Source organism: Strigops habroptila, chromosome 13 (genome assembly GCF_004027225.2).
Source record: "Strigops habroptila isolate Jane chromosome 13, bStrHab1.2.pri, whole genome shotgun sequence".
In the NCBI taxonomy this organism is placed as follows: Eukaryota; Metazoa; Chordata; class Aves; order Psittaciformes; family Psittacidae; genus Strigops; species Strigops habroptila.
The window spans coordinates 13864087-13890892 of record NC_044289.2 but is presented as its reverse complement, the minus strand read 5'-3'; the positions used below and the strand labels follow the sequence as shown (position 1 = coordinate 13890892).

General features: G+C 44.5%; 1 protein-coding gene across 2 annotated transcripts in view; it reads left to right on the top strand.

Annotated features, from left to right (window-relative positions):
- Positions 1-26806, top strand: part of YTHDF1 (YTH N6-methyladenosine RNA binding protein 1) — a 205458-nt gene that overhangs the window by 86032 nt on the left and 92620 nt on the right. For both annotated transcript variants that reach the window (XR_003994047.1, XR_003994049.1), the window contains exon 4: positions 5764-5835. The gene's annotated coding sequence lies outside the window, so the exon portion shown is untranslated. The remainder of the gene's footprint in view (positions 1-5763; positions 5836-26806) is intronic.

Below are 26806 nucleotides of genomic sequence, written 5' to 3'. Positions count from 1 at the left end.
TATAAACTCAAAAAAAAAAAGAAAAAGAAAGAAAAAATCCTCCTCCAAATAGAAAAAGAGAATTTGATTCACATGGAAAGGAGATGAAGAGAACTGGCAAATTGTGGGCAGGTTCTGGGCAAGCTCCCTCCATCTGAACTTGTTAATGCGTCTTAATCCTGACCTGCAACACCCAGCCTGGCTAATGCTGTGGCCTCTCATGACCAGGACTTGCAGACTGCTGAGCTGCATGGCACTGGGGTGGGTTTCTGCCTTTTTTTTGTCCTTTTTTCCCCTGTTCTGCAGGTTGCTGACTCCATTTCATTTGTGACCCAGTTAGAATTTGAATCCGGTTCTCTACATTTTTTGTAAGAACGGAATTATTCTCCTTCTCTTTGTGTGTGCGTGTGCATCGATGTTTGCATATTGCCCCCTGTGAAGAGATTTCCACTGCACGTAGATGAAAATGGAGTATTTTGAAAGAGAGCCCCCAATATATATTTCTTTTGATTGAATGTGGCAGTTTAACACGTTCCCCTTCCTTCTGCTGCTCTTTTAATTCATAAATAGGCAATTATTTGTTGGGGTTCTTCAGATTCGGGTAAACGAAACGCATTACCCGCAGAGCTCAGTGTTGCTATGCAGACTTCTGATTTTGATGGCAGAAACCTAAAGCTCTGTAAAGAAGGGCGGCATCTCAGCAATCCAGGAAGGTGAACACCAAATCCTGCCTGGGATTCCATCCTTCCCACAGCATTAGCCACTGCGGGGTGAAACCTCAATGACTGGCAGAGTCCAGACGGGTGCTGGATGTTGGGATGTGAATAAGAAGATTAAAAGTTGGGATAATGGTGTTAATAGAGGGATGATGTGCACGCAGCGAGTGCGCAGAGAAATTACTTATAGTGCTCCCAGAATACAACTGGCATAAGAAAGTGTCGTAATTCCCTGTTTTCCACAATTTAGGAGCATGCCGGAAAAGCAACTATGTGTTTTTATAATTGTGGATGTATAGAAATACATAAATATGTGCATCATCCAGTGAAATAACAGAGAACCCTGTAGGTCCATGGAGTTTATATAATGGAAATTGATTATTTTTTAGTTTGCGGTTAAATTCAGTTATGCTTCGTCTCCCTTCGTTCCTCTTCCACTACTTTTCCCCCTTTTTTCTTGCAAGTAGCTGAATTGCACATACAATGTTGGAAGTCAGTGTTGCCCCTACTGCGCTATAGACTCTGTCTTTTTCTGCTTTTTACTTCAGTTGTTCACAAAGAGGCAAGCCCAAATGCTGGGTGATTGTGTTCAGGTTTCCCATTCTACCCATCAGATATATAACTTAGAACTATTAATAACTCCCCTCCAGGAGAGTCATAACTATCATGTAAATGCATCTTTCCCTGATGCACTTCTATATACATAATACAGGAACCTGAAAGAGTTTTCGAAACAAGCCAAAGAACACAATGAAAATGAATGTATATTCCCAGGTTTGGGGTATAAAGGCTGAATTCACAAACACGGAAATATTTTTTGACCAGCAATTTTTCATTTTTTTTATTTTTTTTTTAATTGAATCTCATGTTTTAGTTTGCAGGCACATCCTGACAAATGATCTTTATGAAATATGCAGTCCTCTTCGCAGCCCTATTGCATCACTACAGCGCTGGGAGAAAGACATCTCTTTAAATTGAAACCCGTTTGTAATGAATTGTTGTTTTATTTTAGAATCCCTCCAGTTTTTCCTGGAACATTCGCTCCGAGTTGTCTGTCTGAAGGAATCCTGATCTAACAAATCCTAATCAAAATATTCAGCAGCCCTTGACCCTGCTCACAGCAACTCCCTGTGTTATAAAACAAAGGGCTGTGGTGATGGGGGAGAATCCCACTGTGAGGTAGAAAATCAGCATTATTGCTTAGCTCTGGATTTTAGAATTAAATCGCATGTGAGATTTAAAAACTTGATGGGAATCTGTGACCTTCTGGCTCACCTACAACTGTAGTGGAAGACAGTGACCCTACAAGAACATGATTTACTGGTGGAATAAAGCGAGCTGTAAAATCTTGAGTGGGGTGGGTTATAGACAGTAAAAAGCATAAAGGCAAGGAAAAAATATATTTAAACCTTAATCACCAGTGTAAGGAAATAGAGAGGAGGGAAGAGGGAGATGAAGGGGAGAACAAGAGCATCCCCAGTGGCAAAATGGTTAAAAAGAGACGACTAAAATCCAGCAAAAAATCAAGCAGTCAAGTAGTTAATTGACTTTGCTTTAATCAGCCCAATGAATATTCATTAGTGTGCTGGTCCTAATCATGGGGGCCATGTTGTCCGCATTTAGCAAGCGCACGCTCAGCATCATGCATGCCTCAACAGCTTCCCTTCCTCTCCGCACTGACATTAAATTTAGAGGCTTTGCGCCTTCCCGCTCGCAGGGAGCAGGGATTGGCCCAGCTGCTCCGCTCGGATGCCATAGCAACCCCTGGCTCGTTGCCTTGGCAACAGGGGTTTTTTTTTCCTGTAAGGGCCTGAGCCAGTAATCCATAGGCTTAACGTGGAAAATATGCCTTTGTGGGGCATGTGGATATAGATATATAGATGTAAGGCAGAGATTGAATGGGCGGAAGGCGTGCGTGCCTTCTATTGTGCGGCTGTAACGACGGGAATGGGTTGGAGGATCTCCTCCTCGTCATCTCGAGCTGTGTTTTGAGTTAGGGGCTTTACATCATTTATTTCACTTTATTTTTTAATGCAAAATGCATCAGCTGTCTGTGCGGTTCATTTCTTTAAGGTCCCTTCCAACCCAAACCATTCCATGGTTTCCAGACCCATCCAAAGGGAGGAGAAATATTTCCCTTTACCATAATTCCGCCCCCCCTTCCCTCATCCCTGAAAGCAGTAGCGACTGCTTTAAGAGATATAAGACCCTATTATTCACATCGAGTTGAAGTTCCTCCTCCTGAAGGAGGTGGGTCTGGAAATGAGCTGCCCCATAAATCAATGGAGAAGTGCAGGCATGAAACTGGAGTCACGCAGCGGTGAGTGCGGCTGCTGCTCCTCACGTTTGCGGCTGCTTTTCCCTTCTTCTGAGCGGGGGGAGGCTCCTGTAGGAGATTGGTTCAGCCAATGCAACTCCAATCCTGCTCCAGTCTGTTAATATTCCAGATGTTGCTGGGGAAAAGATGATGTCCTGATCCCGGTGGTTTAGGGAGTAGCTCGTGTTTCTGCCTTCCTGAAAGCAAAACGTGAAGAAGCAGCAAAGTCCCCAGCTGGGTCAGACCCAGCTTTAGAAATAGAATTTAAAAGGAAAGAAAACCCAGCCCACTAATACATTCAGAATGCCTGCAAGGAATTTTGGAGCTGGGAAATCCAAATGGTTAATGTTGGCTTGTAAATAAAGCTCATCCCTTAAACCAAATCAAAAAGTCCTGCCCCAGTGAGGCATCATCTCCAATGGAACGAAACAGCTGCAGGGGAAAATGTGCAAAACCAACCCGTCCTCTTCGGGCTGGGAGTGAGGTGCCCTGTGAAACGCTCAGGGTAAAGATGAAAGCTGCATAGGAATCCAGAAATAGTGCTGCAGAAGATGAAGCAATAGGTGCTTTCAAGAAAGCATTAGTTATTTCCTAATATTCCCTTCTATCATGCCTTTTTTTTTTTTTAATAGCTCTTAAGATAGAGCAGAAGTGGCTACAAGTGAAAAACTAATTCAGAAGCTGCGAGAGAAATCGGGTTTGGTCTCTCTGAGAGTTTTTTAATGTTTCTATTATCATTATCTTAAATTATTCAAAAGTGTCATTTTGAGCTCACGGTGCAGGCATATGGTTCAATAAAAGCGCTTGAAGAAAGATCCTCCTTATTTCAAAGCAGGGGAGCAGTGTCCTCACTCCTACTGTCTGTAATGGGAAAGGTCCTGATGGTTCCGCATGGTGCCCTGGGGGGAGCCCAGCACAGGAGAGGGGGCTGGTTGTATTGGCCCAACAGGACTATGTTTTGCAACGATGCTCAAAATCTAGGGATATTCAGGGCTGGTTTCCAGGGCATTTGTAGGGCACTATAGAAGGAGCAAATTTTATCTCCCCCGAATTCCCATGTACTAAATAGCACCAAAACCCCATTAGAGGTCTGTGCAGCATGTGAAGGGCTTAGGGTTCAGGATGGCTTGTTGTGCGTTGGCTAGTGGTCCAAAGACCAGTTCTGGCCACTGTGGGTGGGAAATTGCTTCTCAACATCTGCATCTGCGCATAAGAAGATAAGGTTAATCAGCCTCCGATTCCCCCCTCGAACAGAACTACTGTAGTTTTGAACATTTTTAAGTGTGAAAGGAAGAAATCTGCCACCCACGACCAAATGTCAAAATTGAAGGCTGGTGGCTTGATCTCTGAGGTCTTCAGCAGCTCCCATCTGGCTCGGGCAGCCCTGCTGCCATCCTGGGAGCACTGATCACTGGGGGTCATTTGGCAGGAAGAGGTGGAGGTTGTGGAGGGAGAGGGGTTTAGGATGTATTTTAGGTTATTGGGTTTTTTCTTAATAAAATGAAATCCACCAGTAATTCTAGCTGCAGGAGAGGAGAGAGAGGAATAGTGAAATGCATGAATCAAGAAAGAGATGATTTAAAGTGGCCTATCAGAGTCACTGATGGTAAAGATCATCTTATCCCAAGAAGCATCGAGGCAGAAGGACTCGGGATGTGAGAGTCACAGAGCACTGATGTGAGACAAAGAGCTCCCGGGGAGGGAGTGAGGGAGAAAAGTAGGTTACAAAAATATTTACAGTGAATTTCCAGGGGAAGTTTTTAGTCTCGATAAATCCATCTTTCTAAAAAGGGTGTTTTGGGAAACCTCTCAAATGTATTTAAGAAATCCAGACCATAATACTCTAGAGAAAATAATTTATGTAGCCCTCCTGGGTAGTATTCATTGAAAAAAAAGAAGAAATCATGAGGGGAATAATTTTATTTTTGTAATCATATTTTGTTGATTCAAATCTCTGAATGGAGTCTCTCTGCTTCCATCTGCTTAAAATTTGAGAGCTCTAGGTGGCCTATTGAAAAGACATGATCAATTAATTTTAGATGGGGAACATACAACCAAACACAGTGTTGTGACACTGTCCCTTAGGCTAGTAGTGCCATGGGCTTGGTGCTTTCCTTTGGTTTCAACATAGTCATTTGTACTAGCACAAAGTATAGGAAGGGTGGAGGTGAAGGACAGGACCATTCAGCTTGGAAATAAAAGGCAATGAGAAACTCACAAGTGAAAGCAGCACATGCTGCTCAGAGGACCCACCTCAACTCCTTCATTCTGCGCTCAGAAATGGCTGAGTAGTTTGCCATAGTATTGATGGAACTGGAGGAGATTGCCCTGATTCGCAGGAGTGATCATCCTGGGAGGTGTGCTGATGGTACCTGGAAATTCATCTTTTGTTAACCTTGCATTGCTTTAATTGTGAGTTGAGGAGCTGAAAAAATACTCTGAGTTTGGTGATAAACAACCCAGGTGAATATGACGAAATGTTCTGGGACAAACCTCAGGTTCCAATGTGGCAAATGGTGAGGAAGGAAGGGGCTGGAAGGAGAGGAACAACACTGCAAGTGGATCAAGATCAGAGCATTAATGTTGTCTAACAACAGTGAGGATATACCTATGATATAAGTTTAATCTGATCAGCTGTCATACTATGCAAAAATCAAAACATAAGACATGTAAAGCTTTTTTAAAATGCTATGCTGATACAATTTCTTCTTTTGATTTGTTCTTACAATATTTTTCCTTTTGTTCCTCTAGCTACACAAAGCCCAGTGAAGCAGTCCCTGTTGGGACAAAAGAAATCCTAAACCCAACCAGCCCAAATCCAAGGTAAGCATTGATTATTTTTATCTCCATTCTTAAGTTGTCAGTAACTCAGGTTTCTTTAAAGGGGTTCTAACCTTGGAGTATGACAGTGTTGTATCTGCTAAGCCACAGAGCCAGTGTCTGCACAGAAACATACTTTGTATTAGTGATGTAAACCCAGGGAAATATTCCTCCCCAGGTACACCCATTACAGGTAAGCTTACCATGTAGGGTGCAGATATGATATGACTGCTCCTTCTGCACAAAGGCTGCTTAGAAAAGCAAGAGGCATCACCGCTGGTACCATTTCACGCCCGGTGCCTCCAATAAAGCTGAAGGCAGAGCAGGCAGGAGTGGGAGGTCAAGGGGCAGGCTCGGTTCGATGCATCACACAGCTTCCCTTCAAACCTTACCTGCCCAACCTGCGATGCTTTTGCAGCGAGGCGGTGTGCAAACCACTTTCCCTCTGCAATTAAAGGTGGAAAAATCCCTTCTTTTATGCAATTGTGTCTTTTCCCATCTCTGTTTTTGTCATTGGCTGACAGGGTGGGAAAAGAGAAGGAAAAGATGGGGAGGGAAGCACACGGAGAGGAAAATTACCAGTAGATCAGGCAATTGAAGTGAAGAGGGAAGATAAGGAAGGAGAAGGAGAAGACATGCTAATTCCTGAAGCTGCCTGCTGCAAACAGAGCTCAGGCTTCTTTGCAGGTGCTTGAGCTTGGTGAGTCTGTGTCAGCATAAAGCCCAAACTTGAGCAGCTTTCTCTTCCAAGGAGGGCTCATCCCCTGACTTGATTCAGCAGCGTCAAGCAAATGTGCTTCTGCAAACAAAACATGGCCATGGTGGTTGGTGAAAGGCGGCTGCACTGCTGGATGTTTTACTCTAAAGTCCTTGGGGGCGTCATCGGGATGGGCAGTTGCTACCGTGCCTCTTGTGTTTGGTGGTTTCCTGCTGCAACTGGAAGGAGCTCAGTGCTTGTCTTAGATTTACTGAATTAAGAAGATCTCTAGAGGTTGAGATTTCAGAGAAGTTTGAGGTTTGGCTTGGAAGAGTTGGCTTTTTCCATGAGAACCCAGCTACTCTGCAGCAAAGCTGCAAAGTCTTGAATCGGGAAGAATATGTTTTGTTAAATTGTTCTGTGGAACAATGGTTTTGGAAAACAAAACAGCAGCAACCAGAAAGAAAACCCCAACAAACAAGATAATATTTATTTCTGCCATGGCAGCTCTATGAACTGCAAATGGGCTGTTTTGTTTTGCTGGGCTTGTATGCAGAAAGTGATTGTATCCAGTTGCAGACAAAAAATATGTCTGGGCCTTGGAAAGGGGGAAGAGGAGGGTGGGAAGATCTGCAGAATCAGTCTGCAGAATCACTGATGCAGGAAGATGCAAGTGCTGTGTTGTGTCTAGTTGCATCATGTGTGAATCCATCAGCGACTTAAAGAAACAGCAAACTCGGTGCAACCTCTTACTGTGGTTTTCCCATCTGCTCCCTGATCTGTTGGTGATGAATGTTCAGCTTTGCCATCTCCTGCCCTCGAGAAGTCCTTTGTGGGGGAGCTCCTGGTGATTTTTCTTAGTTGGAAAAATACCCAGGAATATCTGCAAACTTTTGTGAAGAAACCTGTGTCTAATTGTTCCAGCACATGCTGTGCTGTCATTATATCAATGAAAAGTATCATTTGTTGATGATTTTTTTTAGGGTGTCTTTTAGAAGTTCTGTTGTATCTTGACTTTACATAATAGTAAGACAATTATGTGGTGAAAAGTACCTGTTTCAGCTTCTAGTTCAGACCTTTGTGTGCAAGTGTGGGAATTGAGGCTGTAACATGCTGATTGTGAGGTCAAAGCTACTCAGTGAAGCTGCTGATGGAGGTTAGTCTTAGGAAGAATAGTTCTCCTAAACACTTGTGCGTGGCTTAGTGTTTTACTCTAACCCAATCCTTCTCTCTTACGTTGCTCATTGAATCTCAGGAGAGCTGTCTGCCTCCACAAGAAATCTGCCAGCCTGCTACCAACAAGCTCATATCCACATCTTGACCTGCTCAGGGACTGACCGTTTTTATTTGTAGCCTAGTTTTTCTTGGGAAAGCAGTTCTGTGCCGTCCAGAGCAGAATGTAGGTGTCTCTGTCTATCAGTTTCCATAATATTTTTCAAGGCTGTCAGCTAATTTCTACCAGTTTTATCAGAGGTAGAAGTCTCAATGACATTTAATTCCTACAAGTTTTATAGCACGGGAAGTGGAGAAGAGGGGTGACCCATCACTGCTCCCCTTGAACGGCAGGGAACTGCACACTTTCAACCTCTATTAGACATCAGAGACCCCACCTCAGCGGTAGGTATTTGGAAAAATCAGGCAGAAACATCACTGCTTCATTTATTTGCTGTTTGCTCACTTAACCACTGAAGGATTTGTTTTTTCTAATGAGGCATGGAGCACTGACCATCAACATGATGTTTCTGGGCAGCTTTGGCTCTGTGGTGCACTGGGCTGGTCTCAGCACATAGGAATTGGTGAGTGTGTGGTAGAAGCTGGGTCAGAAAGCTGGGTACTTCTCTTTCTGCTTATCCCAGGCCCTCCTTTCACTGGCAATACGGCATTTTCATTTGTAATGATTACAGAAGCCTTTTTTAATTGACATTTAATACAGCCTCAATTACTGTGGGTGGTTTCAGTATTAGTCACGTTGGTTCCACACTGATTTTGGTCATTGTGCAGGAATACCCATGATTTCACTGACCCGTAATGAGAACTGGGACAGTGCTTGGCACAGCAGAACCCCCCAAAACTGGGGCCATCCTGCCCTTGCTCTGTAGCAATTGCAGGAGTAGTTCATTAACATGAGACAACAGCATTACACTGACGTTGGGCAAGCTTTGCACTGCTGAACTTTACACTAATGCCCGCATGAGAATGACTCGGGTAAGTCAAGAAAGAAGCTGAAAAACTGTTCACTGCTACTACAGAGATCCTATAGCAGTAACACATCGACTCCATTGTGCTATCATTTGTGCACATGAGTATATTACTATAGAAGGACCGTTGTATTAGCAAAGGCTATCCTCAATGGTGGTAATTTGGTTTTGTCATGGTAATACAATGCCAATGCACTGCAGACACAAAAGTGAGTTCTGCATGGCTTGGCAAAGAGGTTTTCACATAGCTGCTGGGTGAGTCCATTGGTTTCTCAATGTTCCTAAACAGGAATGGGTCAATGGTAATTTTTAGGAAGGCAGATGCCCCTTGCTGAGCTTGTCTGACTATAAAGTGCTACACAAGACATGCGACATACATAGCATCCTCAGCCCCTCCGTGTAACTTGCAGACTGTTAAACCTGCACAGCAGGAATGAGGACTCTCTTAATCCACTGAATTTGCTGTTTAGCATGACCTGAATAATCTGGTAGGGCTAACGTGATCTTCAGCACCAGCACTCAACTGCCTGTTATCCTCTTTGAAGCTGCAGGATATCAAAAATATCTGACTGGTTTGGACAGAAGAAAGTTGCTTGGATGGTCTCTGTGTAATTTGTTTTTCAGTGACATTGTTTGAGGCTCTGCTGTTCTTGATGCCAGTAAGTCTCTCTTTCTGTGTGAACTTTTAGATAGGATCTCAGTCGTGTTACTTCTGTTGACCACAGCTGCCTGTTCATCGTTACTTCCTTTATGTTTTGTCTTTGGTGGGGAATGAAAAGCAGAGGAGGGCAGAGACAGTGTCGGAAAGTTAAAAATGTGTCAGTAGCTGCCTAGCAGGAGGCAGACTCTTTCCTCCAGGTTGCCGGATAGATGAAGGTAGAGCCTTGATTGGTGTAAATTGCCATAGATGAGAAAGTATTCTTATTCATTCAAATTTACAGCAGCTATGTGGATGTGTCGATTCTTCCCCGTGTTCAGCAGCCCCATGACCAGCAGCAGCACAAAACCAGAGGGATGATGATGATGAGGAATTGGACCAGACTGTCTTTTCCCATGGCTGGTGATCCTGGTGGTCAATGTTTGGTTACATCTTTCCAACCACAGTAACTGGCTGAGCGTCTGTGTTCTTCCTCTCCAATCTCCCTTAAAGAAATAATCATGTGGGGAAGGGAAGTACATTTTTCGGAAGGTTCTCCTGTTATTCCAGAGGTCTATGACTCTGCACTGTAATCTACACAGTCTTTCCCATCACTAATGTTAAGAGCTTCTCAGGGGTTATGAGAAAAGGATGTTGATAAGGCAAACTTTCAAACCTAGCATCCTTAAGAGGGCATCCAAATGCTGCACTGTACAAAGGAATTGAAATTAGCTCTAAATGCAGTTGGCTTCACCTGCTTTATGAAAAAGAGAAATATATTTTAAAAGGATATGTTTCATGTAATCATGCTGGGTTTATCAAGTGCAGAAAGATGTCTCCTAACAATACCCAGGAAGATTACAATTGTCAATCAGAGTAGAGGTCCTGTTCCTGCCTCTTCGCCTCCCTCCCCTGCTGCTCTGCTTTTCCTGGGCATAGCAGCACTGCACAAGGCAGAGAGCGTAAAGAACTATTTAACCATCAAAAGACAGTGCCAGCCAAGCATGGCACTGAATTTCAGCCCCTGAACGTGCCAGTAATGAAGTTTTTGAAGGGAGGAACATGCACAAAAGCAAGAGTGGAAGCCATCCTGTGTGGTCCCATGAATGGTACATGCTCTCCTTCTTGGGCTTCTCAATAGCACGAGGGCTGCTGCAAAGTGGGCAAAGCCCTTCTTGAAGCTTGAAGGGCTCCTGGAGCTTTTCAGTTCATTGCAGGATCCGCAGAAACCCTCAGCATCCTCCTCCTCTTGGCACCGCAGGGTCGATAAAATCAGATCAAGGCTTAGCATTTCTAAACAAAAGGGAGTGGTTAAATGGGCTTTTAAACACTGGAACCTGTCCAGCTTGTTGGGAGGCAAAGCCTGGAGAGGCGGGGGTGAGGAGAAAGCGCAAGGTGCCAAACTCAGAGTAGAGTGGCACTTGTGAGCAAAGTTGTTGGAAAGTCATTTTATTGCTTGTGTTGTGCAGCGTGTGTGTGTGTGTGCAGAACAGATTGGCAGACGCCTGTGCCCACGAAGCCGGGCTGGGGGCCGGGGGGAGGCTGCTTTGGAAAGGTGCCAGTTGTTCCATGGGCTTTCTGCCATCGGGATTTTTTTCCCCCTCTTCCTTTCCCTCCCCATCCCAGCCCCCAAACGCACACGAGCAGGCTGGCAGGAAGAGCATGCTGAAAAGGATCTGACAGTTTGAACAACACTCGATGACTTAGTTTGTTTTCCCTGACTTTGCGCCAGCAAGCAGGTCTGTGGATGAAAGACTTTATTAGGCTTTTAGAGCCACTGACACAGGTCTTTCTTTGACCTGAGGTACTTGAGAAGAAATGAAAACAACGTGTAACTTTCATGGAGTTGAAAGACTGCCCAAATCGAAGAATACGGTTTACAAGGGATCCAAAGTATCACAAAACGCTTCCCAGGGTGAAGCGCAGTGGAGCGGAGCGGGGGGAGAGCCCTGGGCAGAGGGAGCAGACGTGCACTCGCTGTTCGTGCTGAGGAGGAAAGCTGAGCCAGCTCAGGAGGGTATCACGAGATGATCGCATCCAGCGGAAGGTGCGATAACAAGTCACCAGCTTTCTGGATGTCCAATCTAGGGAAGTGATGGAAATGAGGGCGCTGGAGCACCTCCTGTATGAAGACAGGCTGAGGAAACTGGAGCTGTTCAGCCTGGAGAAGAGAAGCTGAGTGGAGACCTCAGAGCAGCTTCCAGTACCTGAAGGGAGCTACAAGGATGCTGGATACTCTTCATCAGGGACTGTAGTGATAGGACAAGGGGTGATGGGTTCAAACTGAAACGGGAAATTTAGGTTGGATATGAGGAAGAAATTCTTTACTCTGAGGGTGGTGAGGCACTGGCACAGGGTGCCCAGAGAAGCTGTGGCTGCCCCATCCCTGGCCATGTTCAAGGCCAAGTTGGACACAGGGGCTTGGAGCAACCTGTTCTAGTGGAAGGTGTCCCTGCCCGTGGCAGGGAGTTGGAACTGGATGAGCTTTAAGGTCCCTTCCAACCCAAACCATTCTAGAATTCAATGATTTCCAGGAGCCCGTAACCAGGCAGTGCCAGTGCTGCCCAGGTACCAACACGGGGCTGGGTACTCAGCACTGCAGCTTCTGCTCCACACAGGTCTGCCTAGATCTGTGAGGAGAGCCATGGAAGAACAGCCATGCACTGTTAGCAGTGGTAGCATCCACAAAGAAAATGTAGGACAGTTGGATCCTCCTCCTCCCGCAGCGATGCTGGTGAGTCTTAAAAGGGTCAGAGCTGGTTCCAAATATTTCCTAAATTATCCCCTCTTCAGTCCTCAGGGGTAGAGGGAGGATTTCTCATTAACTTTCTGTATGCCTACTTTGCTCCTCAAGGAGCTCGGTTGAGGGATTTTAACAAGAAAACTAAGAATTAGGCTTTGGTTATAAAAAGTAAACAAGCCCCTCAGTGAGGAAATAGAAAGCATCAAAGAAGCTGTAGGTGCCAAAGAAGGACTGGTGCAGCGGATGGTAGAAGGAAGTAACTGTGTGAAGGAGTTTCCCACTTGGAAAAGTAATAAGAAAAGGGTGATTCATCCTTTTTTCTTTCTAAAGCCTCATAGAAGGAAAAAGATGTCAGGCCAGGTTTGTAGAACTGAAATAGTTTCTCAAAACTGGAGACCAGATGACTGAGAAACAAGTGATACGGATGCTGGCTTATCAGTCTTGGAAAAGAATCACAGAAACTGAAACTGCATCTATTTAAGCCTCAGTAAGCTGGGGAAGGAGTTTTCATGGTTATGAGCCATGACTGAGAAGTTTTTCTGGAGCTCACTAAAGGCCTGATCCTTCTTCAGACTGAAAATAAAATGCTACAGCCAGCAGAGACCGTGGCTCTGGCAGCTCTGGGATGGGCCAGAGCTGTCACATGAGGACATCTCCTAAAAAAACTGCAGGGAACATCAGTGTTTTCCTTGCAGGCCTAATAACACCTTCTGCTCCCTTAAAGCCTTGCTCTGTTGGTAGTGCAGAGGGATGAGGACTTTGACAAGGCCCCGTTCAGCTGTCACCATGGCGCATGTGACAACAGCCACCTCTGCACAGAGCCACCACTACCTTCAATCACTTCAGCACAGCTTTGCCCTCTCCAGTTTGCTTGTAGGCAGGATTTCCAGCAGGTTGACATGGAGCTGTGGCTCTGTGGAAGGCCAAGGTGATAACTACTGACCTGCAACCCAGAGAGCTTGGGTTTGTATGATGTCTCCATTGTGCCCACAAACGGGTTGTCTCTGTGGATGTGCCTTACCAGAGGGTCTGGTGCTCACTGGGGTCTGTGCCCCATGTGGAAGCAACACGTGAATCATCTTTCCAAAGGTTTGATGGTCACAGTGAGCTTGTGAACAGGAAGCCTGGAGGATGCTGACTCAAACATGGAATTTGCTCCCATCCCTTTTGTTTCGGTCCCAGCATCGCCTTTGTGTGCGCCTGTGCAGGAGCGCAAGGACGCGTCTGTGTTTCTTGTTTCCTTTCTATAGGATTGAATGTTCCGAGCGATCATGTTATTGTATGTGTCTGATGAGCCATATGGAAGCTGGGAGGCTTCGAGAGTGTTTTGGGAATATAATGCCAGGAACTGATAATCTCAGCAGCTCTTCCTCCTTATTATCGCATTGCTTTTGCTGCCATACCCACTTAAAGCTATTTAAGCCCCTTCCCCAAGAAGCTGGTATTTCCCCACCGCAGCCTTCATTCTCCATGGGGTAAAAAGGCTTTGGGAAGTGCCTTTTGAGACTCATTGCGACTCTGTAATGGTTTGCAGAGCCTGTTCTGTTGTCAGACTGCCTGCGAAGGGTTCATAGCATGAAATAACTCAGCCTCTGATGGGAAAGATTCAGGGTTTGCAGTACTATTAGGCAGACAAAAGGTGAATTAGCCCCACTCTGTGAAACAGCCCGGACACAGGGTGGTGCTGCTCTGTCACCAGCATTATTTCACAAACTGGTTTTCTACGGTCTTTGATTCCAACAAGGCAACTTGCAAAACACACAAAGGATCAGATTGTATCTCCTAGTGCTGGCTGGCGTTTCCTTCCAGTGGGGCACCGGCGGCTGCTGCTTTCTTTCTTTCCACACCTTTGCCTCTCCTGACCTCCTTCCAGAAAACCCACTGGCAGGGGTTTGACAGTTGCGCTAGTGAGTCGGGCAGTGGGCACTCTTCCATACTGTGTGTTTTTCTCCTCCTGTGCTCGAAGAGCCTGTTCTTCCCCTGCACCTGTGGAGCTTGTTAATCTCTGCAGAAGATTCAGTTCTTTGACTGCCATCCAAGCCTGCACCATCTGAAGCAAGCTGCATCCTCCTGCCCTTTGAATGATCCTGATCTTATCCTTCGCTCTGGCTCAGCCCTGCACAGGCAAGGAACAAATCTGGGGTTGGGTCATGTAAGAGGGGTGCACAGATTGAAAAATCACAATGTTCCTTGCTGTGCATCCAGTTGACATGACACTTGGTGAAAGTGAGGCTTAATGTCTCCCCTCCATGGGCATGACCTGTTAACATGGCTATATAGGAGAGCCTCAAAGTACCAAGAATTATGATCCTGGCATGACTAATGAAGAGCTAAGCTACCACAGGGATAACAGCGCTGTGTCTTCCAAGAGTCCTTATCGATGTGGGCACTTACATCCCCAGTGTTTGGCCAGGACATGTCCGTGGTCCAGCTCTTTTCAAGGGATGGGTTCTTCAGTGTCCGCTGCTGCCTCAGATCAGTCTGGAGCAGTTCAAGATCATTTCTGTTTATGAACTGACTTTTTTTCATGCAAAGGGCAAAGTGAGACCTATACTAAAGGTTTGCCTCCCCTTGAGTGGGTGAATCAACTGGAAAAGCTTTAATTACCACCCAGTTCTTGCAGCAGTTCTATCTTACCCCTTAGATACACTGAGGGGTATCTAACCTGGATTAAGTGCTCCTTGAATCCTTTTAGCCACTTGAGTTGTCTTAACCCCTGTGATATATTTTGTGATCCCTGCAGCCTGTGTGCTGTGCTGGGTTTAAATGCCAGGCAGTTTTAGCATTGTGTGTTACGCACCCAGCTCATCCCTCTATGGGCTGTTCATTTCCATATGAAATATTTCTTTAAATAGCAACAATCTCAGGGGCTGATTTTATTGTCCTTGCTGCGGCTGATCTCAGTCATCGTGCCCTTTTGAACATCCTGACTTATTGTTCATTTCTGGTGATCTTTTATGGCCCCGTCATTGCTTCTTACCCATCCATTTTTCATACCAGAAGTCTTACTCTAAATCTGGTCCTCAACCTCTGCCACGTTCTGCTGGTGACATGTGCCTCTGAGCATGGATTTTGCTCTACCTTGAAACTTGTGGTATTAATGATGTCTCAGCTTCCCCAGACCTCTCTCCAAAGGAGTAAAGGGGCACATGGATCATTTTGGCTGCTTTGGAGAGAAAGGGGAGAGAAACCCTGTCCCAGTAGATGAGGTGGTAGGCAACACAATGAGATACCCATGCAGATGACCTTGGCAGAGGTGGCTCTATATGCATAGGGCAGCCTTGGTGTGCTGGGAACCAAACCATAGCTGGAAGGGACTGAGTGTGGTGGGTAGGGGGTGAATTCAGAAGCAACACATAGCACTTCCTAAGAGAAAAAGACAAGTCAGTAAAGGGGGTATTTTAGTTGAGTATTTCTTGGTGTTTTTAAGAGGATTTGTGTTAAAAAGGTTTGCAAACAAACAGGTTTGCTATTTCAGTAAGTCCCTTTGAACGTATTTTTGATAATTAAACCACTTTGTGTATTTTGCCCTGTTTCAATTTTCTTTAAAACTTAAATTTCCCTTATAGGAAACGAATGTGCCTGATTATTTCTGAATAGCTTTTCTGTTAGTCCTATTAAAGTTGTCCATATACACACATATATATTTGTGCACTGATCTTCGGTGTTCTTTTAATGTTTTCCAGGAGATTTCCATTCCCCACATCAAGTCTTACTAAATTGTCTCTTTAATCCCCAGGTTTTTAGTGCTTGGCAATGCTACTTGTTCTGAAGTGCTGTGATGGGAAGGTGGAGGGGTTTTTTTTTTCCCCCTCATTAGCTGCTTTTAACATTCACCTCCTTTGTTTGTGTATCTTCTTTAGATTCCCTTCCCTTTGTGGGCAGGGCTTTGCTCTTCTGAGGTGTTAATAAGCCTCTGGCAGAGACGACATCTGTGGCAGAGGACATTAAGTTCTGAAAAACATACTTCTTGTGTTATGAGGCCCGTTACCTCATCTGAGCAGCAACTACAGCTTTTAAAGAGCAAGGACAAAGGAAACACTGGCTTAGGGCTGCTTCATGGTGGGTGTGTTTTTTTCTATATCAAGACTCCAGCTCAAAGTGTTTGTATGGGAGAGGGGGGAAACGACTGCCGAGGGGAGGAACATGAGAGGAAAACTTGTGAAGGGGAAAGGAAAAAGGGAAGAGGCTATTTAAAAATACTCTGCATTGCTTAAACCAATACCTAGCGAAGGATAAAGGCTTTACAGTGTCTATACGTGATCCATCCATCTGTTCATCCCTTTCATCCAATCCTATAGTCATGGGTATCATAAGAAGGAATAAGAGCGGTTAAAGCCTCCCCATCACAGGCATGTCAGATGTTCCACGCTGAACAAGATCAAACCAGGGATTTGCAGCCAGTGGGATGCAAAAAGGTGTCATGGAGGGATAAGTGCTCTTCCCTTCCCATAGGGACAAATGGGAGGGGATCCGTTTCAGCAGGATGGTGAGGAGAGGGCTGGCCCCACCTGCGCAAGGGGGTGTTAATGGCTGGGTTACCACCCTGTTGCTACCAGGTGTAACTGTCTCAAAGGTTGCAAACTGAATGCATCAAGACCATATGCTTCCTCCTTAACCTTATATCTTGATATGACTTATCTGTTTCTGTTAAATGTTTTGGGGCAAAAAGAGGCCTGGTGCTAATTCCGACTCTAAGCGTTTGCACTCCAAAATAGTTTTGATTTAGAACTGAAGAAAACAGTTTTCTCTCCTGCTCCCATTCCACCCTCCTTTGAATTTCCTGTGGTTTACCTGGGAACCTTGTTTTTGCGATGTTTTCATTAATTTCACATTGTTCCTCAGGATGTCGTAATAGAAACACGACAGTATGCTTTCTGGACTGTGAAAGTCAGTCTGACATGACATTCTAGCTGACATATTCCAGTCTATCTTTAAGGTATCAATTACTTAGCTGCTAGCTGAGCACCTTGTTGCCTGTCAGAGGGCTCTGTTATAGCATTTTCATAGTTGTTGTGTCTTGAAAGCTGACTAAAGCAAAAAGGTTCATTGCACAAGGTGCAGATCTTGATCCTTCCATCTCCAGTTGCACAGAAGTCCTTGCCGCAATCTGGGGGGCTGACTGATAGCAGTTATGTTGTTGTGCCCGAACCATGTCATGCCTGTGCCTTTGTCCAGCTTTCAGCAGCAGTGGGGGGGCTTAGACGTGCTGCCTCAATGCTGCTTCTTCACCTCATCAAAACCCCTTCCCTGCCCTCACCCACCACATGGGACTAACCTGGCAGCCCTCAATGTGTGTCCTTAAGCAGGCAAAGCCCTTTACTTGGGGTCTGCTCTTGTCTCCCCAAGGACACCTTTCCTGAAGTCTCTGTTCTCAACTCCTGAAAGGCATCCAAACCCCTGTGTGAAAACTGAAATGAAAAACTGGCTGGCACATGTTTTCACGGTGGAAGTAGGTGACTTCTGTGCCTGCAGATTGACAGTATCGCTGCTGCTGGCATGACAAGTCTCTGCGTGTTGTAACCCTGGCACCAATCAGTGCCACGGATGTGAGCTAGCCTCCTCTTTCATTACTCTCAGTAGCTCCTTCCCTTCCCTGCTTAGGAAAAAGAGCTATTTATGGACCTGGACAAGGTGACCTCCATATGGCAGATTCTGCCACTCACCGTGGGGACTCGAGCTAGGCACATGCTCCTTGGGCAAGACAGAGAGACACTTGCAAGCGGTGGGCACATCCAAGTGTATGTTGCTTTCAAAGCAGCAGAACATTTGGGTTTTTAAGAAGAGATAGTAACAAAATACGAAATAAAGACTCAGGAAGCAAAGACTCCTGACTTCCCTGTGGATTTAGAGAAAACAATGTACTGCTGCAGATTGCATGTTTGTGATATTCTGAATTTTTATCTGGAATATTATGAAAAAATAACATAAATACTTCATATAAAAAAAATATATTACATACACATATACCCCTGGAAGGCAAGGACTTAATTCATGTGTGAGGATAGCTTTCTCCCTGTAGCATCAGTCCCCACTTTATTCCTACCCTGGAGAGCTGCACGAAAGCAGACTTCATTGGGCAAAGCTATGCTGTGTAAGCAAGGTGACCCAAATTCTTCAGGAAAAGGAGAGGCTGAGAGGAAGGGTGAGGCAGGAAGAGGAGCAGGAGGAAGGATGCAGAATCCCTCTGGATGTGGAGAGGCAATGGCATGAGTCTGTTTCTACATCCCATCCATTTGATTTGATTAGATATCAGTGGCATTACAGAGTGACCAAAGGGAGAGGAGAGGAGCTTTGCTCCCTGCAGATTCAGACAGGTAAAAGGGCAGATTCCCACCATTCTTTGCCTGTTGTGTCCCAGAAAATGCAGGTCTTCATGCCAAATTCCGCTATTTGACGTAGTGCAGCCCTATGAGTGTAAATACGTTTACACGGGTTTAGGCAGCAGCCAGTATGTTTGTTTTTCCAATTGCATCTAAATAACTGTCAGTATTACAGTAACAAAACTGCAATTTTAGTGAGGAATCAATTATATGGAAGCACAGATTCCCCTGCAGCTCTGCAGCCCTGATTTCTAGCAGTGGGACCCAGGCTTCCCCTAGTGAAGTATTTTCTGTGGAACCCTCTGGGGGTAGTAGTAAGCTTTCAACAGAGGCATTACGTTCTGAAAGATCTTGGTTGCACAAAATGGCTTTAAAAATACATATGTGATCTGTAAGGCATAGAGGAGCATATTCTGCCCTGTGTACCATTGCCTCCCATTGGATTTCCTCGAGGCAATGCAGTTCTCCACACACAGCTTCCCAAGTGGAATGTGCTGTTTGGGTTGTTGCAGGACATATGCAGCGTACAGAAAGGCAAGATCTTGTCTTGCTATTTGTGGCAATTTATATTTGGAGCTGCTTGAATAATTCATGGCAGATCTTAACTATTTCTTTTTATGCGATCCTTATTCAAAGGTATTTTTTCTCATTATCTGTCTATTTTTGCTTACACGTTTTTGGTATATGGTAATACAGGTAAACCAGTAAGGATCACCTCCTTTTAATGCTGAACAAGGAACTTTATTGCAGTGAGCAACCCAGCAGCAGCTCAACAGTTTCAGTTTTATTGGGCATCTGAAGAGATGTGTTGTACCATCTTCTCTCTCCCTTTCTGCTCATCTCCTCACTAACGCGCTCGTCAAAAGCAGGTATCCTGCTCATAAATCCCTTCTTCAGGCAGCGATGAAAGCAAACGGGTTGGATGTGTATTCTGCAGCCAGCAGCAACCCATGGGTATAGATGTGCACGGTTTCATACATTAGAAGTATTTAAGAGTTAGTCTTAAAGGCTGTGTTAAAATCTTTCTGTTGATGCATACGTTAATATTCTGCATGTGTTTAGAAATCTGAATACCTTATTTCGCATGTGAGGAGGTGTTTTTGGATGCTATTCCAGCTCTCTTTGTGCAGATGCATGTGAAAACTCACCTTTTGCTGATCACAAGCATCATTCTGTGTTCCTGCCAGTCGGGTCTCGCTTTCCAGTGTGCCCACCCCGTGCTAGGTTCAGTAAAACAGCAAACGAGGCAGATCCCTTCCTGGGGGGGGCTGCAGGCCCTGTGATGTTTTAGCCTCCCAATGCACATTCTAGATGCTTCATTAGAGCGGCCACATGTGGAAACTGTTCTCTAGGGGCACAATCCAGTGTCTGTTGAAAGGAGGAAAACAAAACCCTCCCATTGACATCAATTTTAGGAGGCTTTGGATCAGCCCTGAAATGCTTTTCTATGCAGCATGTTTTTTGTTTTCCTCTTTTGAATTACCTTTTCCCCCCCCACCCTCCACCCCCCCATCATTCCCTCATCCCTCCCTTTTCAAAATCAAAGTTGCCAGGTTGGGACATGATTCTGCTTTTCCAGGATGAGCAGGTTCAATCCGTAATGGGAATTTCTCATAAAGTACAGATATATCTGGAGAACATGAACTGTCCTGTGTGAGCAGCTGCCTGTCACTCGCTTACATTATTTATTTTAGGGTTTTTTGGTGGTTTCTTTTTTTTCCCATCAGGATTTATATCTAAAAGCACCTCTCCTAAGCTCTAGATGCTTCCTAACCCTGCCAGGCAGCCTGCCAGTTCCAACCAGCCAAAAATATATCACCTTACTTGGCTTGTGGGCATTTTTGTATCTTTAAAAGTTAATCCAGCTCTAAGCTGGATTAATAATGGAACATCCCTTTAACCAAAGGCACGTAAGGTCAAGGCAGAGCTATGTGGATATTCCAGACTGGTAACCGCAGAAGTAGTTTTTTGTCCTATATAGGATCTGATATGATTTATTTCAGTGGAATTTTTCCTGCTGGAATGAAGGAGGAGCAGAGGAGTGAGGACAGGGCTAGACTGAAGGAAGAACAGGCACCCTGAAGGTCAGTGGTGGTGTAGAGATTGGTTGAGCAGATACCTAAAGGGAAGAAAGACCAGAAAAGCAACAGCCTTTCAGTGTGGGAGAGTCTGGGGACAAGCTGAACTCGTTGCAGGGATTAAAGAGGCAGCCTGGCATGAGGATGCTTTTCGAGATGCCGGAGTGACAGCAAGCACACTCAAGCTGCGTTCGCGTGGTTCGTGTCGTCACCAGGGTTCTTTGATGTGCTTCTGAGCTCCGGCTGTCTGTCATTTATTCGGCAGCATTATGTAATGTGCTGTTAGGATCACTGACTGTGCACCCTCGGAGCAGCAAAACACTTCTCCCTCTTACCCCTTGAATAGAGGAGACACACGGAGTATCCTCAGATACTCCCCCCCTCCCACTTTCAGTTCAGAGCCTTGAAAAACTAAAAGGAAATAGAGAGCCTGGGTTTTGCTTCCATGCGGGGCTGTTTGTATCAGTGGGTGCTTGACTGGAGCCAGTTGCATTGCCCCGGGGTTGGAAATGATGTGAGAGCAGCGCTGGGGCTTTTTACCCCCCCCAGAATGCAATGGTGGTATATTTGTATCGGAGTGGTGTCCTTGTGAAGCACACGTTGGGGTTGGATCCAGCAGTACAGGCATTAAACCACAGCAGGCCTGAACTGCCACTCCTGAAGGCAATAGGAAATTCAGGCAGCTTCAAGTCTGTGGTTTGGGGGCTGTTATTTTTCTCTTGAAACATTATTCTCTTCCTTTTCCTCTCTTGAAGCCCAGAAATCAATGCTGTTAAAAGATCCCCAATGGATAGGTTTCTGAAGTGTTCTCTTTATTGTCTGTTTTAGTGCTGTTTTCCTCTGTTTCTCCTGCTCGCTGACAGGAGTTGCTAGGGTGGTTGGAGCAGGGAGGACATGCTGCATCTCACTGGTGAGGGACACGGGGCAAGCCATCCTGGCTCCTTTCTGAGTGTGCTCATTGCTTGGGCTGTGGTCATGGTTTGGAGTTAAGGATTGCATCTAGCACCAAGGCAGTGGGTGCTTTAGGGGTGCAGGTGGATGGAGAACTTCAACTCAATGGGCAGATGTAAATCAGAACTCAGTTGGTTTTAGTCTTTGGGGGAAAAAGACCGATTTGGTCTTGCTTTCTCCACCCAAAGCCATTTAATTAATTCCCTTTGAGTCTTCCTGCAGAGCCTTCAGCCATTTTGTGCTTTAATAAGGCTATAAAGAGCAAATAATACAGCAGAAACAGGCTATAAATGTCTTATATTGGGGGATTTGACCTTTCTGATGCTTCTAGGAGCTGGGACAGCAGTGGCTGAACAAGGGGTCCTTCTGCATCAACTCTCAAGACCCTGCCCTTTGTCAGAGTACAAAACTTGGATTTGAGTGTAAAATACCTTGTACCTTGGACTGCTCTGAGAGAATTGTGCTGCAAACGCACGTAGGAAACATTCATCTGTCTCTATATACATAGATACAGTTATTGCTGCTGAAGCATGTTTATTGAACGTCTCAGCATGTTTATCAATGATGGATGAATCATTGATATTTTTAATACCAATTTCCCAAAATACTAAACCAAATGTGTTAGGCAGCGAGATCACGAACAGAGCCACGCAGAGATCTAACCAGGCCAAATGCTGCTTTCTTACCTATAAAAACCCATGTTATAAGATACATTAGCTGTAAATTCCTAACAGATGGGGCTATAACAAGCTGTTAGAGAGCATCTCCTCTGCTGTGGGGATGCACTGCTAAAATAATGCCACGTGGCTGTCTGAGCCCTAACGAAACTGAGACGAGCTGGAGGAGGAGGCTGTCATCTGTCTAGGTGTTGATGTCCTGCTCGTCACTGAGAGATCTAGTCAAGCAGTTGACCCCCTGTTAAACTCACTCAGCTCTTCTGCATATTTACAGAGGCACGAATGCTGTGACGAGAGTTTCCTCTTGTTAAACATGCGCCTTTGCTGTCCTGAACATTTCACAAGTGATTTGGAGATGGTCTAGAGAGCACGGGGCGGGAGAGATTTTAGGGCATTGGTGGTAGATTAAAGAGTCTGTTCTGTTGAGGGTTCTTTTCTCTCTCCCACCTTTTCAGGTCCTGTGGAGAGTGAATGAGACTTTATATGAGCTGTGACTGCACTATCATATACAGAGCTGTGGTGTAGTGTTTGCACAGTTATGGGAATGTATATAAGCAGCAAAATGTACACAAACACATATAGATGCATTTGTATGTTTGTGTAATGAGCAAACCTATTTAAATGTAGGAAGAATTGAGGGGTGGCTCATTTTCCCAGGAAAGGAGCTTGATCTACAACTTTTCAATATGACTAAATAGCTAAAATAAGAAACGTTAGAACTGCTTTTATACAAAGGTGACTTATTTCGCTAACCCTGAGTAGCCCCTTGAAACAATTCCACTACTCGCTGTGCCTTAGGAATGCGCTCACACCTATGCTGCATTTGAGAAGACAATAGATGTTTTCCTGTTTTTATAGCATACGTTGGCCTTAATCTTGTGTCGTTGTCTCCCCTGCCCCAAACAAACTGGTCTTCTGATGCCCTGTAAATCATTGCTCCATAATCCCATAATGAAAAGCAGGATTACCTCTAGTGTAACACGTGCAGGACACATCTTTGCACGATGCTCATGTTGGGCTCATTACCTGGATGGAGGTCTCAATTGCCCTACAGGAGGGACACGGAGGCTCCCAAGCTCCCCTGTCCTCTGCTTTGGCAGTCTGAAGGATTTTGGTCTACCATTTTTCAGGCTGTTTGCCCTCAAATCGAATGAGGATCAGGAGTAAATTTAAATGCTCACTAAATCACATAAAAAAATATTATTTGCTTGTATTTTTTTTTCACCAAATCCATGAAATTACTACTAGTCACCCGTGCATCATTCTTTAAAGGTGTAGGTTTAATATTTAAAGCTCAGCCCCAACTGCTGGGTTTGGCCTCTGCTGTATCAGTGGGTTGAACTTGCTCTTAACGGCACTCAGCGCAGAAGCGGCAAGGCTGGGAAATGGGCCCCCTGTGCAACTTGTGAATAATTCAGGTGCCTCCAAATCCCACTCGGGAATATCTCTTTTTCTCTTTCCTTTTTTATTTTTTTTTATTTTTTTTTTTTAACTAACACCTAATCAGCCCTTGGCACACAATGCCACGAGAGTTTAATGAGATGCCAAAAAGAGCCATCTCTAAACAGCTGCAGATTGAGCCCGTGTGTGTAAAATACATCATTTTGTGTACGGGTGTGTTTATGTGTATATACAAAACACACAAACGTAATAAAATATTTGGGGAAAGTATTCTCGTGGATGCCTTAAGAAAAAGGGAGATTCAAATGAATTTGGTACGACGTAGCTGATAGGCTTTTTTGAAAGCCATCTTCTGAATCTTCAAGATGTCCTTGTTTATTTTCTTTGATTGTGCTTTGATTTAAAATTCTAGGCTCATTAAATGCCATAAAAAGAAACATTTACATAATTTACAAGCCCTTTATATGAACATTTTAATAAAAGAACACACCTTTAAATCAAATCACAAAGGCATATGACATCTTTGAAGGAGAAACTTATATTCCCAAACACAATAAACAGTCTTCTATTACTATGTTAATTTGGAAAACAGGTCATGGGAAATTAAATTGCTTAAAATAGGTCACCAATTATAACTCTGCATTCTATTAAAGCAAATGCATCTCTGAAATCTTTATTAGTTTATTTTAATTAAAGGCAGAAAAATATTCAGTGTTAAATTATTGCCATTTGTATGTTTTACATTGATATGGACGCACATTTATTATGCAGCGTAAAATGCTGCACATCTTTGTCATTATGACGCTTGTATTGTTCTTAGTTACTTTACCCATAAAGTATGCCTGTAATAATGTTGTGTCTCAAATATAAATGGAGGGGACTCAAATGAGATAATGGTGCAAATTTAACTTATTCATTTATAAAAGGAAACACAAATCCAAGCGCTGTGTTTGAAAATAGTTACTGACCTTAAAATAGTTATAGTGTAGGAAAGGCCTGAATTCCATCTGTGTCAGGTGCTCGCACGCAGGACTGCAGTTCATATGTTCCTAAATTAAATACATTGGGGTGTATTCCCCATTGATGTTCTCTCATCAATTCATTAATAGCAATGGTAATTATTGTACAAGCCTATGGTGAGAGGCGGAATCTACCCCTCATGCCTGTGTTTGCAAACACCATTCCCAGATAATGGCTGCAGCCTTCAACAGAGGTTGAAATGAATGAGTTGAGTGTCTAAATCCCCTGGGCCACACTGAAACCCCGGAGTCAGCGTACGTGCATGCACACTTATCCCTGCACAGACTGAGCTGAGAGGCGTTAAGACAAGCTTAGATATAATCTATGCCCTTGGGCTGAAAGAGGATCCTAAGGCAGGTTTAACATCAATAAACACCAGAACCAGAAAGGAGAGTTTCACCAGCAGGCACCATGAAGTGTGAACATGCAGAGCTGTGGTGGGATATTGCCTCTGTGCCACCTCTTGTGCCATTAAAAATCAGGAATGTTAACTCCTTAAGCATGTGAGAAGTGAAAATGTTGAGCATGTGCAAACCAATAGCATGTCACTAATGGGTTTTATGGAATACCAGGAGCACCTGTGTGGAGTTTATAGGATCATGTTAAGGAACTGTTCATGAACATACTGTTGCTTGAATTCACTTTATGTTCTGCCAAACATGGTTGCCTAGCCCAGCTGGAGAAGGTCACCACGGCTTCACAGAGCTGTTTAGAAGTGGTTTTCCCAGATGCCGCAGGGGAATTTTATGCTATAATCCTTCCAAATCAGGCTGACAGTCTTGGACACTCCTAAGAATTAGCAAAAAAACATAAATGCCCTTTTTTCCTTTAAGCTGTTGGTTCAAATTCAGCCTCCTTTCATGCTCGATGGTCTCTGGACCCTAAGAGTCCTCTCCTGGCTTGCAGGGCTGTTCGTAAGCCCTTCTGCAAGCTCCCAGCTGGCTAGTGGGAGGGCAGCGGCTGGACAGGGTCTTCTTCAAGGTAAGGTCAGACCTGTACCTTCATCCTTTGCTCAAATTCTCATCTTCTGCAAGAGGAGAAGCAGGCAGTTTTGTTGTTCAATCCTCTTCTGTAAAGACAGAAAGCAGAACAGGATGGCAGTTTTGGTTTCTTGCCAATGGAGTCACCTATAGATTTTTTGTGCGCTATTTTTTCCTTCTCTTAGCTGCTCAAAGCACGTCCTTAAAAGACGCTCAAGAGATCTTTAAGTCTAAACAATAAAAGACCTATTACTTACCTAGGAGACCAACAACAGCTCTCAAGGGTAAACCCACATTAATTATGTATTTGAGCATTTGTATGTTATGCATTTAGATAGCACGGGTGTTATTTACTGAATAGCTGGTAATGGCTGGGAAGCAGTTGTGATGATCTAGGGTAAATATGAATGTCTGAGGGCTTGAGGTGAAGCAGGCAGACACAGAAGCTGGTGGTGGAGGACCAGGCATCTCACCTCCCTTGCCTGGCTGGGCTGTGCTTGCTGCTGTGCTTGCTGCTGATGTTTTGTCAGCCTCAGGGGGATGTAAGCATGAGTAGTGCTAACAGAAAGCCACGTGCTTTTGCTGTTAAGGTCCTCAGAGCGTTTTGTAGCCAGAATCTCACCTTTCAAACCCAGTAAGCTGTATTTAGTTTGGTGGTTGCAAAACGAAGGAATGCTTGTTTGTGTGTGAGTCCCTGGAAGATGGGAGCTCCTGGAAATTTAGACGTTTTCTTCCTTGTAGACGTTCCTTCTTCCTTTAGACGTTCCTTCTTCCTGCCTAAATTGCCTTTAAACCCAAACCAGACCATATATTGTACTGAATACAGTGTTTCCTCTCTGTAGAAATACACAAAGGATTTCACAGAGGATTTGAGAATTTCACAAAGGATTGCTGTCAAATGTTGCTATCTCCTTCAACAGAGGAAGGCAAAGCAACCAGTGTGCCACTTATCATGCCACAAATGGAACCTAAACCCCAGCCTGGTGCCGTTGTCTGTGTTCTTGCTGTCACAAATCTGGATTCAGCAGAGACTCTTGTAGAGAAACCATCCCTCTGCAAATCCACCTCTCTCAGGGGACTGGCTGGTAGGAAGAGAGGTTTAGTTTGGTCAGTCCTTTCTCCCTTCATTTTGCACTAAAAGGTGTTTCCAAAGGAGATGCTCACTTGCTGCATGACTCTTTTCTAATATTTATTCAAATGCAGTGTTGTAAATATGAACTAGATGGGTTTATGAGGATAACTCTGATTAGTGACTATGTAGCTATTATA